The following is a 12,760-nucleotide window of genomic DNA, read 5'->3' on the forward strand; positions in this document are numbered from 1 at the left end:
GTGCGGGTGAATTTTTCTGGAGGGGGGAGGCCTGGTTTTCCTGAGATTGTCAAAGGCATTTGTGACTCCAAAAGGCTTAAAAACGCCAATCTGTTTCAAAACCGCAGGAGCCCAGGTCCCTAGGGAGCGAGCAGGCTATCTCGGGGAGGAACAGGCCTGAATTGCCAAGTCCAGATGGGTGTGAAGCCCCCCAACACCTCATTAAATCTCCCCCTCGCCCTATCCCCAGTATCCTAATTGCCAGTTCCCCTGTCATCTTTTTAGTGCTTATGGCATTTGACATCTTGGCTACTCCTCCTTACAAACTCCCCCTTCCCTGTTTTGGTGACACTAATCTGGACTTCTTTTTGCTTCTCTGATTTTTGTGGTTCACCCTTTAAATGTCAGCCTTCTCTAGGGCTCCCTTCTGTGCTCTCTCCTGTTGACCCCTTACCCCTGCTCTCCGTGGCCTTGTCCCTAACCCCACTCCCTCGAAATTCCGTTATCATGGCAGCTGTAACCTACTCTCACTGTTTGCCCATCTGCCCTGTCCGATCTTGCCACATTTTAATCCCAATAATATTAAAAATTCGGCTCCTCAACCACACCAGCTGCATCTCAAGGGCTCCTTAGACACATGTAGCTAGTGACTGCCCATACCGGTAGGTTATAGAACATTGCCATCGTTGGAGAAAATCCTATTGGCCAGCACTGGTCTAGCTACTCCTCTGTGACCTCAGCCTGTGTCATCTCCACCAGGGAGCCTCTCCAGCTTAGATTAGAGCCCCTGCCCCTCTAGGAGGTCACCTTCACAGCTTCTTACATGGTAATACAATATTCATTGACTTCTCTGAATGCTTCACTGTCCTATAGGTTTCCTAAGGAGGGGGGAACCATACTTACTTCCTTGCCTCAGTATCCCCAGCACCCAGCAGTGTCTGCAGTAATTAGGTGCTCAATAAGCATTTATTGAATGAGTGTGTGGGAAGTGGAGCCGAGCAGCAAGGGGGTGGCCCTCTCAGTGGTCCTCTCCTGGGGCCAGTTCACTGGTGGGGTGTGCTGGTTACAGTGGCTGCTGTGGGGAAGAGATGAGCTGTTAGCCCAGGAGTGGAGGGGGAAGGAAAGAGGTCTTTATAACCTCTTGTCTGGTGCTCTGGAGGTGGCCAAAGGCAAGTGTTGAGCACTTTGGGTTTCCTGTGCATATAATCATGATCTGAGACTCAAGCCTGCGTGGCTTCCTGTCTCCCACCTCCACAATTCATGACGCTCAGAGAGTCATGGAGTCTTAGAATCGGAAGGGACCTTAAAAGTAATGCAACTCACGCCTTTCCCCATGAATTCATCTCCTCTGCAGCAGGGGCCTCCATGTGATCACATCCAGTGGCAGGGAACAAACTCTTCCTCCTGCGTCAGGCTATTTTATTTGCAAGCAGCTCTTTTGGTGGAAAGTGTTTTTTGTTTTTTTTTTTTTTAATATTGAACTGCAATCTGCCTCCTTATATCTGCATCCCTGGCTCCGGCCCTACCCCCGATGCATGAAGAATATATCTGTCCCTCTTCTATAGTTAAAAGCAACCTGTGGGTGCAGGCATTTGTCTCTTCATGCAAGGACCCCTGGCATTTCTAGGTTGGGCACCTCATGGGTAGTTAATTTTTATTAAGCCAATTATTTCACAGCTTCCTACTTCCTTACTAATTCACACAGAGATGTAAATTAGCAAACATTTCTTGTCATGGAAAAGCAATATAATATCTTTTACCTCTTAAATGCTTTTTGTGTATAAGAGCTGAGGTCTTTTTTGGGGGGGGGCTGAGATGCATGTTCACGGAGGGAGCTGAAATGACAAGTGAGTCATTCCCCTTTGACAGGGACCCTGGGATGGAGAGTAGACGTGGAATGGAAAATCAACATTGCCCAAGTGGAGGCAGGTGCGTCGACACCTCCTGGTTGATACGTCGTTATTTATAGGATATAATACTGATCTGTGACATCCATAATAATAGCAACAACAATACTAACTAACCTCCACTATGGGTTCTCTGGAGGCCAGGCAGGGCTCTGAGCACTCTCTATAGATTTTATTTTTCAGCAGTCCTATGCGATAGGTCCTATTATTACCCCCACGTTGCAGATGAGAAAGTGGAGGCACACAGAGGGAATGTTCTCGAGCTTGGTTAGCTAGTTTTCTTCTTCTCTCCTTCTTCATGTGGTTTCCTAGCCTTGCCACGTGCATGAAACGTACCACACTCTCACAGACGGCACTGACCTTCAGCAGACAATGTGCGGGTCCCCAAATCCTCACAGCACCCCTGGAGGGTGGAGTTTATTAGATCCGTTGAATGGATGAGAAAATCAAGGCTCAGAGCAATGAGACTGTCCATCATGGAGCTTCTGAGGACTGGAACTCCGGCGAGAATTCAAAACTCCCAACCTGGTGCTCTTGCCTTTGTTTGACCTCTCTCCAAACAAAAGTGGGGTGATGCGATCGTTTACAGCATGCTTTGCACCTGCATTTCCTCCCCTTTCTAAGGCAGTAGGACAGACACCGTCTCCCCGTTGACCTAAGTGTGCTAAGGTGGTGCTGAGGCTGGGTCTAGAACACGGGCTTTCTTCCAGCTTCCTGCCCAGAAATTTCTGAAGACCTACTTGAGAACCAGCAAGGCAGAGTGTGCTCCCGGGAGTCTCCAGAGAAGTCTCTAGTGAGGGCCTTACTGTGGTAGAAGGCACACCCAAGGCCTCCTGAGCAGCACTGGGGGTAAAGAGATTTCAGAGTTCCTCCCTTGACTGCTTGTCATCTCAGCCCTTTAGACCTGCCCCCCGACCCCCACTCCATGCTCTCTTGCCCCAGGCCTGGCCTCATGGGCTCATGCTCTTCTGTAATCCTACAGGAGGTCTCCACATAGAGGATTCCCCACAGAGCAGGAAGGATGGCTGGATGGAAGAGGGCTTTGAGATGCCTGAGGCCTTCTCTTACCCCCAACGCCCGGTGCACATGGACAAGTAATTTATGGTCTTGTGCTTTAAGTCACTCAGAGCTAAAACAAAGCCCATAATTTGCCGTTCTCACAGAGCTGCCAGGGGCTTCTAATGAGATAATACATTCATTTGCTCATTCATTTGCTCATTCATTCATTCATTCATTCAACAAATATGTATAGAGTCAGCTAAGTGCCAAGCACTCTGGGGGTGCTGAGGATACATCAGGGAACAAGACAAAAGACAGGCCTCATGTCATGGTGCTTCCGCTCTAGAAGGGGCTACAGACACAAAGCACAGAAAAAAGGAAAAATAAAGCAGGTTGGGGGATTTAGTGTGACAGGGCTGCTGCTTTATACAAGATGGTCAGAGAAGACTTCTGTGAGGAGGTTACATTTGAGCAAAGAGCTAAAGGAAGCGAGAGAGCCAGCCACATGACCTGGGAGAAAATTGTTTCAGCCAGAGAAGAGCAGGTGCAAAGATCCCAAAACAGGAGCATGTTCGACCTGCTAGGAGCCCCAAGAGGTCAGGGTGGCCCAAGTGGAATCAAGGAAGGTGGGAAAGGGAGGGGATGACATCAGAGATAGCCTGAGGCCTGATCACTAGGGGTTGCAGAGCTCAGATGATCTGAATGTAGGGATGGTCTGAGGCCCGAGCCACTTCCTGAACCCTGGGTCCCAGCCACTCTGGCCAGCCCAGGCTAGAGCTCAGAAGACTATGTCTAACGATAGCTGGGGCCGTTGGGCTGATTTGAAACCTAGGTTGGCTCCTGGATGTGGATGTAGCCACAGCAACCAGTTCATACAGGGAATCAGGGTCCACTTCCAAGTAGGACTCAGGGATATGGCTCAGGAATCCCAGTGGGGCATGGGTGGAAACAAGCTGACACCAGGTCCAGCTCCTGTGGCCCCAAGACAGTCACTGCAGCCGCTCTGTCCCAGGCGACAGAGGCCTCCTCTGGCACAGCCGTGCTTGGTGGGTGGGTAGGGCTCTTGCCCACTCTGGTTGCATTGTAGGACCACAGAATGAGTGGAAGAAACTTTCCTTAGAATCTGAAGGTACAATGTGGCCAAATCTGATGAAAGAGCTCAATGGTGTATGTGTGTCTGCTCGTGGGAGGAGGGGAGGGGCAGTCCCTGCTCATTGCCCGGTTCCTGGAATCCTGGACTGAGCCCCATGCTTCTGACTCAGTGCCTTTGGCCTCCTTGTCTGTGCTGGCTTTCCAGGCAGGCTTATTTGTAATTTCCCCATCCTCCCATCCTGAGGGGGCTCAGCAGATCTAGAACTCACGTGCCCCAGCAAATCCTGGAAAATCAGGGATGCATGGGCACCCTGGTGAGGCACCTGCAGGCAGTCCATCCTGGGAACCGCTGGCAGGAACCTTGAGAGGGGCCTCAAGAGTTAGGCTGATGGGAAAAATAAAAATAAAAAAAAAATAAAAGAGGCTGATGGGCATTCTGGAGCTCCATGAAATACCTAGGACCTCTTGCTCTGACCACAGAAATCTTATCGTGTGTGATATTTTAGTTTACAGAACCTTTCAGATGCACATTTTAAAAAACCTTGAAGCATATATAATTCACACATAAAATTCATTCTTTTCAAGTAAAAGATTCAGTGGTTTTCGGTATAGTCACAAAGACGTGCACCTGGCACTGCCATGTAAGGACAGGGAGCTTTCCCTCACCCCAAAGGGAAGCCCTGCATCCTTCAGCAGCCACCCCTCCCCTCCAGCCCCTGGCAACTGCTATTCTACTTTATGTTCCTATGGATTTGCCTATTCTGAGCATTTCATAGAAGTAGAAGCCTACACTATGTGCCCTTTTGTGTCTGGCTCAGCCCGTCCCAGTATTTCATCCCCGTTTATGGTTGAATAACCTTCCATTGTGCGACTTAGACGACGTTTGGTTTATCCATTCATCAGCTGATGGATATTTGGGTTGGTTTACACTTTTTGGTGATTACAATCAACACTGCTGCAGACATTCACATACAAGTTTCTGTGTGGACACTTTTTCAATTCTCCCGGGGGCAATTGCTAGATCATGTGGTAAACTCTGACCTTTTGAGGAGCCACCAAACTGTTTTCCGTAATGGCTGCACCATTTTACATTTGTACCAGCCATGCAAGAAGGGTTCCGATTTCTCTACATCCCCTGCAACACTTTCCATTGTCTGATTTTTTGATGACAGCCATCCTGGCGGGCGTGAAGTGGTGTTTCACTATGGTTCTGATTTGCATTTCCTTAATGACTAATGACGTTGAGCATCTTTTCATTTGCTTACCGGTCATTTGTAGATCTTCTTTGCAGAAATGTCTATTGAAGTCCTTCGTGCATTTCAACCCAATTTGATGGGTTGTCTTCTTATTGTTGGGTTGTAAGAGTTCTCTATATACTCTGGATATTAGGCCCTTATCAGATACAAGATTTATAAGTATTCTCACCCATTCTGTCGGTTGTTTTTTTTACTTTGATAGTGAACTTTGCAGCGTAAAAGTTTCCAGTTTCTATCAAGCCCAATTTATTTACCTTTTCTTTTGTTGTTTGCGATTTTTAGTGTCATATCTAAGAAACTATCACCTGATCCAAGGTCACAAAGATTTACATCTATGCTTTCTTCTACGAGTTTTACAGTTTTAGCTCTTATGGTTATGTCTGATTTATTTCAAGGTAATTTTTGTGGATGATGTGAGGTAGGGGTCCAGATTAATTCATTTTATTTTATTTTATTTTACTTTATTTATTCACAAGAGGCAAGAGAGACAGAGAGAGGCAGAGACACAGGCAGAGGGAGAAGCAGGCTCCATGCAGGGAGCCCAACGTGGGACCCAATCCCAGGAGCCTGGGATCACGCCCTGAACCAAAGGCAGACGCTCAACCACTGAGCCACCCAGGTGTCCCCAGATTTATTCTTTGGCATGTGCATATCTAGGTTTCCAGCACTGTTTGTTAAAAAGACATTTTTGCCCATCAAATTGTCTTGGCACCACTGTCCAAATCCCATTGACTCGTGCACAGGTTTAAAGATGTTGGTTGGTTCCTCACCTAATTATGAATTAACTTTTGGGGATCAAAATTATCCTGTGACTTTGTATGCCCAGCATGTAACCCTGGCCCTGGCACAGAGTAGGTACATAATAAATGTTGACTTTAATCAAATTGAATACGCCTGCGAGATAGGCCTATTCAGACACACTTTGAGCCCTTCTATATTGAGAGAGCTCCATAAAATGGAGAGAGGTGATTTTTTTTTTCCCCTCTGGTTCCTGCTCTACAACTGACCCTGTTGAGCATCACCAATTCTACCAACTACATTTCTGATTTATCTTGTAGTTGTGATTCTGTTTCTGCCTCCTGGGGACTCAGCAAGCAGGCAAGCCTGAGCTCCTTCTTTAGACCTGAGGAATTTACTCTGAAGCTCTGATCCACATCCTTGGTAAGGATGCACAGTGCTGCTGGCTGGTGTGTACATCTCTCTGTGGGTTACTGGGGTGGCCTTTTATGTTCAACCTTGTATGTACACGGGTGCTTTCCAGCATTCCCAGACCCTGCCTTGACAACACAATGTGATGACATTAAAGATAGGCTTGCAAAGTAAAACATGCTGGTACTCTCACTCCCCAGAACAAGTGTTTTCATTCTGCTGTGGCCCTTTCCAGTCCTTGGCCGCACACGGACATAGTTTTTTTCTTTTTTCTTTTCCAATATAGTACAAATACAATTTGTGGCTTGATCTTTCACTTTATTTTCATAACATTTCCCTGACTTCACTTGGCCTTCGTATGACACATTTGTAAGACTTCACTGTGCATAAATGTTCAATCAATCCCCTTTATTGAACATTTAGGCTATTAAGAAACAGACTTTATTTTATTTTATTTTTTCTATTTATTTTTTTTAAAGATTTTATTTATTTATTCATGAGAGACACACAGAGAGAGTGGCCGAGACATAGGCAGAGAGAAGCAGGCTCCATGCAGGGAGCCCAATGCAGGGCTCGATCCCAGGACCCCAGGGTCACGCCCTGAGCCAAAGGCAGGGGCTCAACCGCAGAGTCCCCCAGGTGTCCCAAGAAACAGATTTTATTTATTTTTTTTATTTTATTTTTTTTCCAAGAAACAGATTTTAAAATACAAAAGTAAAAATAAGCAGTGCCCCACTCTCCAGGACCATAGCTCTTATTCACGTAAACCCTGCAAGACTTGTGGGGGGCGGTGTCAGGCCGAATGATCAAACCAGCTCTGCTGATTCCAGGAAGGACGTGTCCAAACAGTCATCTGAAACCTCAGCGTCTCCAGCGACTAGGAGATCCAGGCGGTTTGCTCACGTGGCCTCAACCCTTCCAACTCCTTGCAACTCGGTCAGGGCCACTGGTGCTGCTGTAAGGGAATCGTGAGAACCCGAGCTGCATGCAAAAAAGGGAAGGCTAGCACACTAACGGGGGCTAGGGAGAAGGGCGAGCAAGGAGCCGCGCCTATGGTGGAGGGAACTTTGCCCACAAGTCCCGGTGGCATCACGGAATGATCACTTGGCACTTTGAAGAAAACCTTAAAGGAGACAGAAGTGACCCTAGGAGTGCAGCTCGTGTGCAAGGTTAGCCACCTGCCTGGCGCAGAGCACAGGACCAGGTCCCGGGGCAAGCGGATCCCGAGAGAGACTACTACACCTACCCCATTCCCAGGAGAAGTTTCTGGAAGCCAGGGAGCAAAAACACACGCAGAACGACACTGTTGGCCTGACAGTGAAACTCATGGCTTCTTCACCCGCAGCCCCCCACGTCCCCCCCCCAACCATCCCCCTGAGTGGGGTTCCCCTGGAGCTGGGAGGCCCCCAGAGCAGCCACTGTGCCCCGGCAATTAAACAAGAATGCTCCGAGCTGACAATTCCACTGTGAAAGTTTTCAAATAGTGTTTGGAATGTTTACATAATTGTTCAAAAGAGGCTTTTTCAATGTACCTGTTTACACTCTTTACTTTTGGAAATTCTTTCAGCAATCAGGCCTTGGAGGGCTCTCAGCCTGTACTTGCCGCCCCTGATTGCGACGGAGCAATGAAAGGCCTGTCAGAGAGTCGCTGGGAAAACGTCCCCTAACAAACGCCCTCTAATGAGGGGGTGCTGGGAGCAGAGGGGACGCGCGGGGGGGCCCGGGAGCCGTAAGGTCATGGTTTTGTTGTGGGGCTTGTTGGCAAAGGGAGCTTCAGACACCCTGCCTTTGTGTGCAAATTTCCCACCAGGGCCAAGCGACTTTCCACAATTTAATTAAGTCGCTTTAGAGTCCCCGGGGTTGGCCTAACAAGCTAGTCTTCGTGAATGAAAGACTTGTCCGCAGCGGTGGGGCCCGGCTGGAGACGAGCCGGCAGCAGTTACGGCTGGCTCCGGCCGACGCAGCTGCTCACACGACTGTCCGGGCGCTGGGGCCCGCCGGCCTCCTGGGACCCGTGTCACCTCGCCATCCGCGTGCCAGGGCTCGCCACCCGGTCAGCCCAGCCGGGCCTGGCAAAGAGGCGTTTCCATGGCTAGTATTGTGCCCGACGGCAGTGACAGCCCTGCCGGGAATCAGGCCTGCGGCCTCCACAGAGACAGACTTGGGGGGCCGTGGGTGGGGGGAGCCAGAGTGAGGAACCCCGGGGCTGGGAGGTGGGGACCCTCGGTGGAGAGCCGCTGGGGACACACCGCTGCCCAGACGCACCCACGCTGGGGCACTGGAGCTGCTCAGCTGCCTCGGCCCTGGGTCACACATCCTTTCTGATCGGGGCCAGCCTTCCAGAAAGGCTGCTCTGCAGGGGGGTGGGGTGGGAGGGCATCTCCCTCACCCTAGAACAAGACGGGTTTTCTAGAATGACATTTAAAAACAAAAAAGGTAGTGCAAGCTGGTTGGAAGCAGGAAGGGCCGGGGCTGCGAAATGTTCCCTGGGCCCTGGTGGCTGGGTATCATCGGGACCCTCGCCACCCTCGGTGGTGGCCTGCCCAGCAGGCTTGGGCCCCGGGCTCTTTCGCAGCCGGGTTCCAGCGGAGGGTTCACGGAGTGTTTTTCTCTGACTGTATTTTTAGAAAAAATTATGATGACAGTTGTTAGGTCTCAGGCAGGCAGGCAGCACATTCCCTTACAAAGTTAGCATGAAATCAATATGTAAATAACCCTTTCTAACTGCCAGCTATTTTTGAAGGCAGAACGCACCTGATGTTGCGGGTTTGTTCCAGTTTACTTTAAATACCTCTCTGTCCTCCGGGTCTGGGAATGTGCTCACATTCGGAGGATCCTTTCCTCCTCCCCCTCCTTCCCCTCCTCCTCTCCCCCTCCTCCTCCTCCCTTCCTCCTCCTCCCCCTCCTCCTTCCCCCTCCTCCTCCCCCTCCTCCTCCTTCCTTCCTCCTCCTCCTCCGCTCCTCCTCCTCCTCCTCCCCCTCCTCCCTTGATCTTTGCATAACCCTGGAGATGGCAGGGCCACCAGGAGCCCTGTCCTCCAACTTCCTCTCTCGTTTCAAAATCAGGTTGACGAGGCCTGCTGCGGGGCTGGAGGTGCTCATAACGCTCCGGTGTGCTGGTCATTTTTCAAAAAGTAGGGGTTGCTCCCCCCATCCCTGCCCCAGGGATGGGAAGGGACTGCAGAAGCCTTGGCTGCTGAATGGGAAGGCAAGAGAGAAAGCCCAAGAGGCTGAGACCAGGGTGAGTCAGAAATTCAGGTGTCACCACCAAAATGCAGGGAGGTCATTGCCAGGACGCAGAAGAAGGTCAGAGGATCCCAGTCATGGGAGGAACCGGTTAGAACCAGGGTGCCAACCAAGGTCCCAAGGTTAGAACTTGCAAGATGAAAAAGTTCTGGAGATCTATTTCATTCACAACAGCGTGAATTCCTTAACGCTGGTGAACTATACACTTAAAAACAGTCGAGGTAGTAAATTTTAAATTATTGGGTTTTTTTTAACCACAATTAAAAACACAAAAATAATTCTAGATAGTGAGTATCTTTAAACAATGAAATAGATCTCCAGAACTTTTTCATCTTGCAAAACTGAAATTCTGTACCCTCATTGTCCCATCTCCTCAGCTCTTGGCAACTACCATTATACTTTCTATTTCTATGAATTTGACAACTTTAGACACCTCACGTAAGTGGAATTATATAGTATTTTTGTGACTAGCTTATTTCATCTAGATTAATGTCCTCAAGGTTCACCCATATTGTAGCATGTGCCAGAGTTTCCTTCCTTTTTTAAGGCCGAATAATAGTCCATTGTGTGTATACCACATTTTGTTTATCCATTCATCCCCTGATGGACATCTGGGGTGCTTCTACCTCTTGGCTATTGTGCATAATGTTGCTATGAACTTAGACGTGCAAGTATCTCTTTGGCATAAAGTTATATTATGATGCCCTCTGACTTGGATCCTTTGTGGGAAATCACATTCTTCCGTTTGCCCATTGCTCACTCCTCCAGGTCAGGAAGTCTGCAAGCTCTAAGGATTATCTTTGGTTAATCCCTGGCCCTCGAAAGCTGAGAGGCTAGTTCCAGTTGGTAAGAGTTGATCTTAAATTCAGCGTCAGAAGGTTGTTTCTTTCCTCATGATTGCTCACTTATGATGTCATTCTTTAAGACGTCATTCTCAACGCTACCACCAATATCTCAAGAAGGTGCTAGAAGTTTTCAAGAAGAAAGTGAAGGCCTTCAGACAGCTTTATGTTTCTAAAGTGTGATTTGGGCTCGTGGCTAATCTATCCCTCACTTGTCGCTTGTTCAGAAACGATCCTACCACTTAATAACTGGGTTTTCAGTGATTTGGGATGTGTGATAATTTGCCTGGTGCAAGACTGATATTTATTTTTATACTGTTTATGAAATTAGAGACTGCTAAGCAAAATAGTCCCATAAACAAAATTACAGGGTGGGGGCAGGAAGTTTCAATTGCTTAAGGGGACAAAATGTATTCAAGGATATTGGCAGTTTAATTTGCATATAATTGATATACTAATTACAGATAAGTTTGTCTACTAATTAAAGTAACATTGTTACAACTTCTACTTCGAAATATTGGGGAACAAAGTATGCACTTGAAATTAGCAACCTCACATTTCTTTTCCTTTGCAACTTAAATACGAAAAAATTCCACTTTTCCCTACAAGTTCCTGGAAGCATTATTGAATGAATTATTGTAAAATAGGTCATATTTGACAATAAGAACTATATAAGTCATTCATTCAAGAAGCATTTGATCAAGCCTCTCTCCATGTGCCGGGCATTGTGCAAGGCATCAAACAGAATATAACAACGCACGTGACAGATACGCTATCTGCTCTCCTAGAACTTACCTCTTAGTGGATGGGAGACAGGCAGTTAGAGACAAATAACAACTCAATGAGTAAGATAGTTTCTGATAGTGAGAAGTGTTATGGAGGCAGTAAAACAGGGTCGTATGGACAGTTAGTGGGAGGCTTGCTACTTCAGATTAATAGGTGGAGGAGGATCTACTTGAGAAGGTGATATTTGAGCTGATACTGGAGTATGAGAAGGAACCAATGGTGTGAATCACTAATCCCAAGGCAAATGCTCTAAGATCTCATCAGAAGAACAAGGCTCAGTACAAAGAACAGCTCGAGGACTACAAGGGCTGCAGAGGCTGGAGCATAGTAAGAAAGGGGGAAAATGGTATATGATGAAGTTGAAGCCAGGGGTAGGGGCCAGCTACATGGTGAGACCATGGTAAGAGCTTGGTAAGGCCATGGGAAGGCCGTGGGAAGGAATATTTCATTCTAGATGCAATGGCCACCATTGAGCAGGTGTAAGGAGGGCAATGACCTGCTCCAGTTTGGGTCCGATCAAGATTTTCGGAGCTTTGAGTGGTCAAGGGACAAGAGAAGAAGCAACTCTTGCACCCGATCAATGACAGGCATGTGAAATAAAGTCAGGGGCATGAGGAGATTAAGACTAATTTCAGTCTAGTTATTTTGCGTATCTTGTTCTTTCTCTCTGTCTTTTTCTCTCCCTCTTCCTGAGCCCATCATGCCCTGGGGCAAAGTTTCTTAACCTAAAGGTTACATCAGAATCACCTGGGGAGCTCCCTGTGAGAATGGTGCCCTTCTTGCCTGGGGAGATTCTAGCTCAGTGATCTGGAATGATCTGATCATATTTGCTTGTTTGTTTAATCTACACAGATGATTGTGTTGTGCACTGAAAGAAGTCCCAAACAGCAAAATACGGTGATCGGAGAGGGGTCATATAGGAAGTAGGGAAGAGAGGAGCAAACATACTTTTGCCCCAAGGGACTACCAATAAATAGTGGAGACCAGACCTTGTGTGCAATTAATTTGATACCAAAAAGAGCAAAATTGGGGCTGCCCCTGGTGGAAGAAGAGCTACTACAAAGGGCTCCAGGTATTCAGGGGAGTGGGAGGTCCTTAATTGTGAAGAAAGTCAAGGTCTGATTATGGGGATTTTAGCTCCAGAGCATTTTTAATGATAATCGATGGAACCACTTCACCCCCTCAACTGGCTGTGTCCTGAGTGACTGACTACCCACGACTCATAAGCTGCAGATACCGAGAGTGGGTAGCAGAAAGCCTCAGCAAACAAGCAGGGACATCCCAGTGGCTGAGGGAGGAGGGCAACTCTGGGAGTCAGGGGAAGCTCCGTGGTGGGACTTCACTAATTCAGACCCACTCTTTCTGGCTCCTGCCTGCCCCCACCGAGTCTGAATTAGTGAGTGTGTGTTTTGGCAAAGACATCTTTTCTCTGGGCAGATGGGTCATCAGTACAATAGAAGTGAGGTAGTGCTCTGGATCTGTGGGCAAGTTAAAAAACAAAGCC

The 12,760-nt window shown here is 47.9% G+C and overlaps 1 long non-coding RNA gene across 1 annotated transcript; it reads left to right on the plus strand.

Moving 5' to 3' along the window:
- The first annotated feature begins 707 nt into the window (after positions 1 to 707).
- LOC140602406 (uncharacterized) lies at positions 708 to 6,574 on the plus strand. The gene is made up of 2 exons (XR_012005373.1): positions 708 to 805; positions 6,292 to 6,574. It is a non-coding gene; the product is annotated as an uncharacterized lncRNA (long non-coding RNA).
- The last annotated feature ends 6,186 nt before the right edge of the window (positions 6,575 to 12,760 follow it).

The sequence above is a fragment of the Canis lupus genome, chromosome 13 (genome assembly GCF_048164855.1).
Source record: "Canis lupus baileyi chromosome 13, mCanLup2.hap1, whole genome shotgun sequence".
NCBI classification, from domain to species: domain Eukaryota; kingdom Metazoa; phylum Chordata; class Mammalia; order Carnivora; family Canidae; genus Canis; species Canis lupus.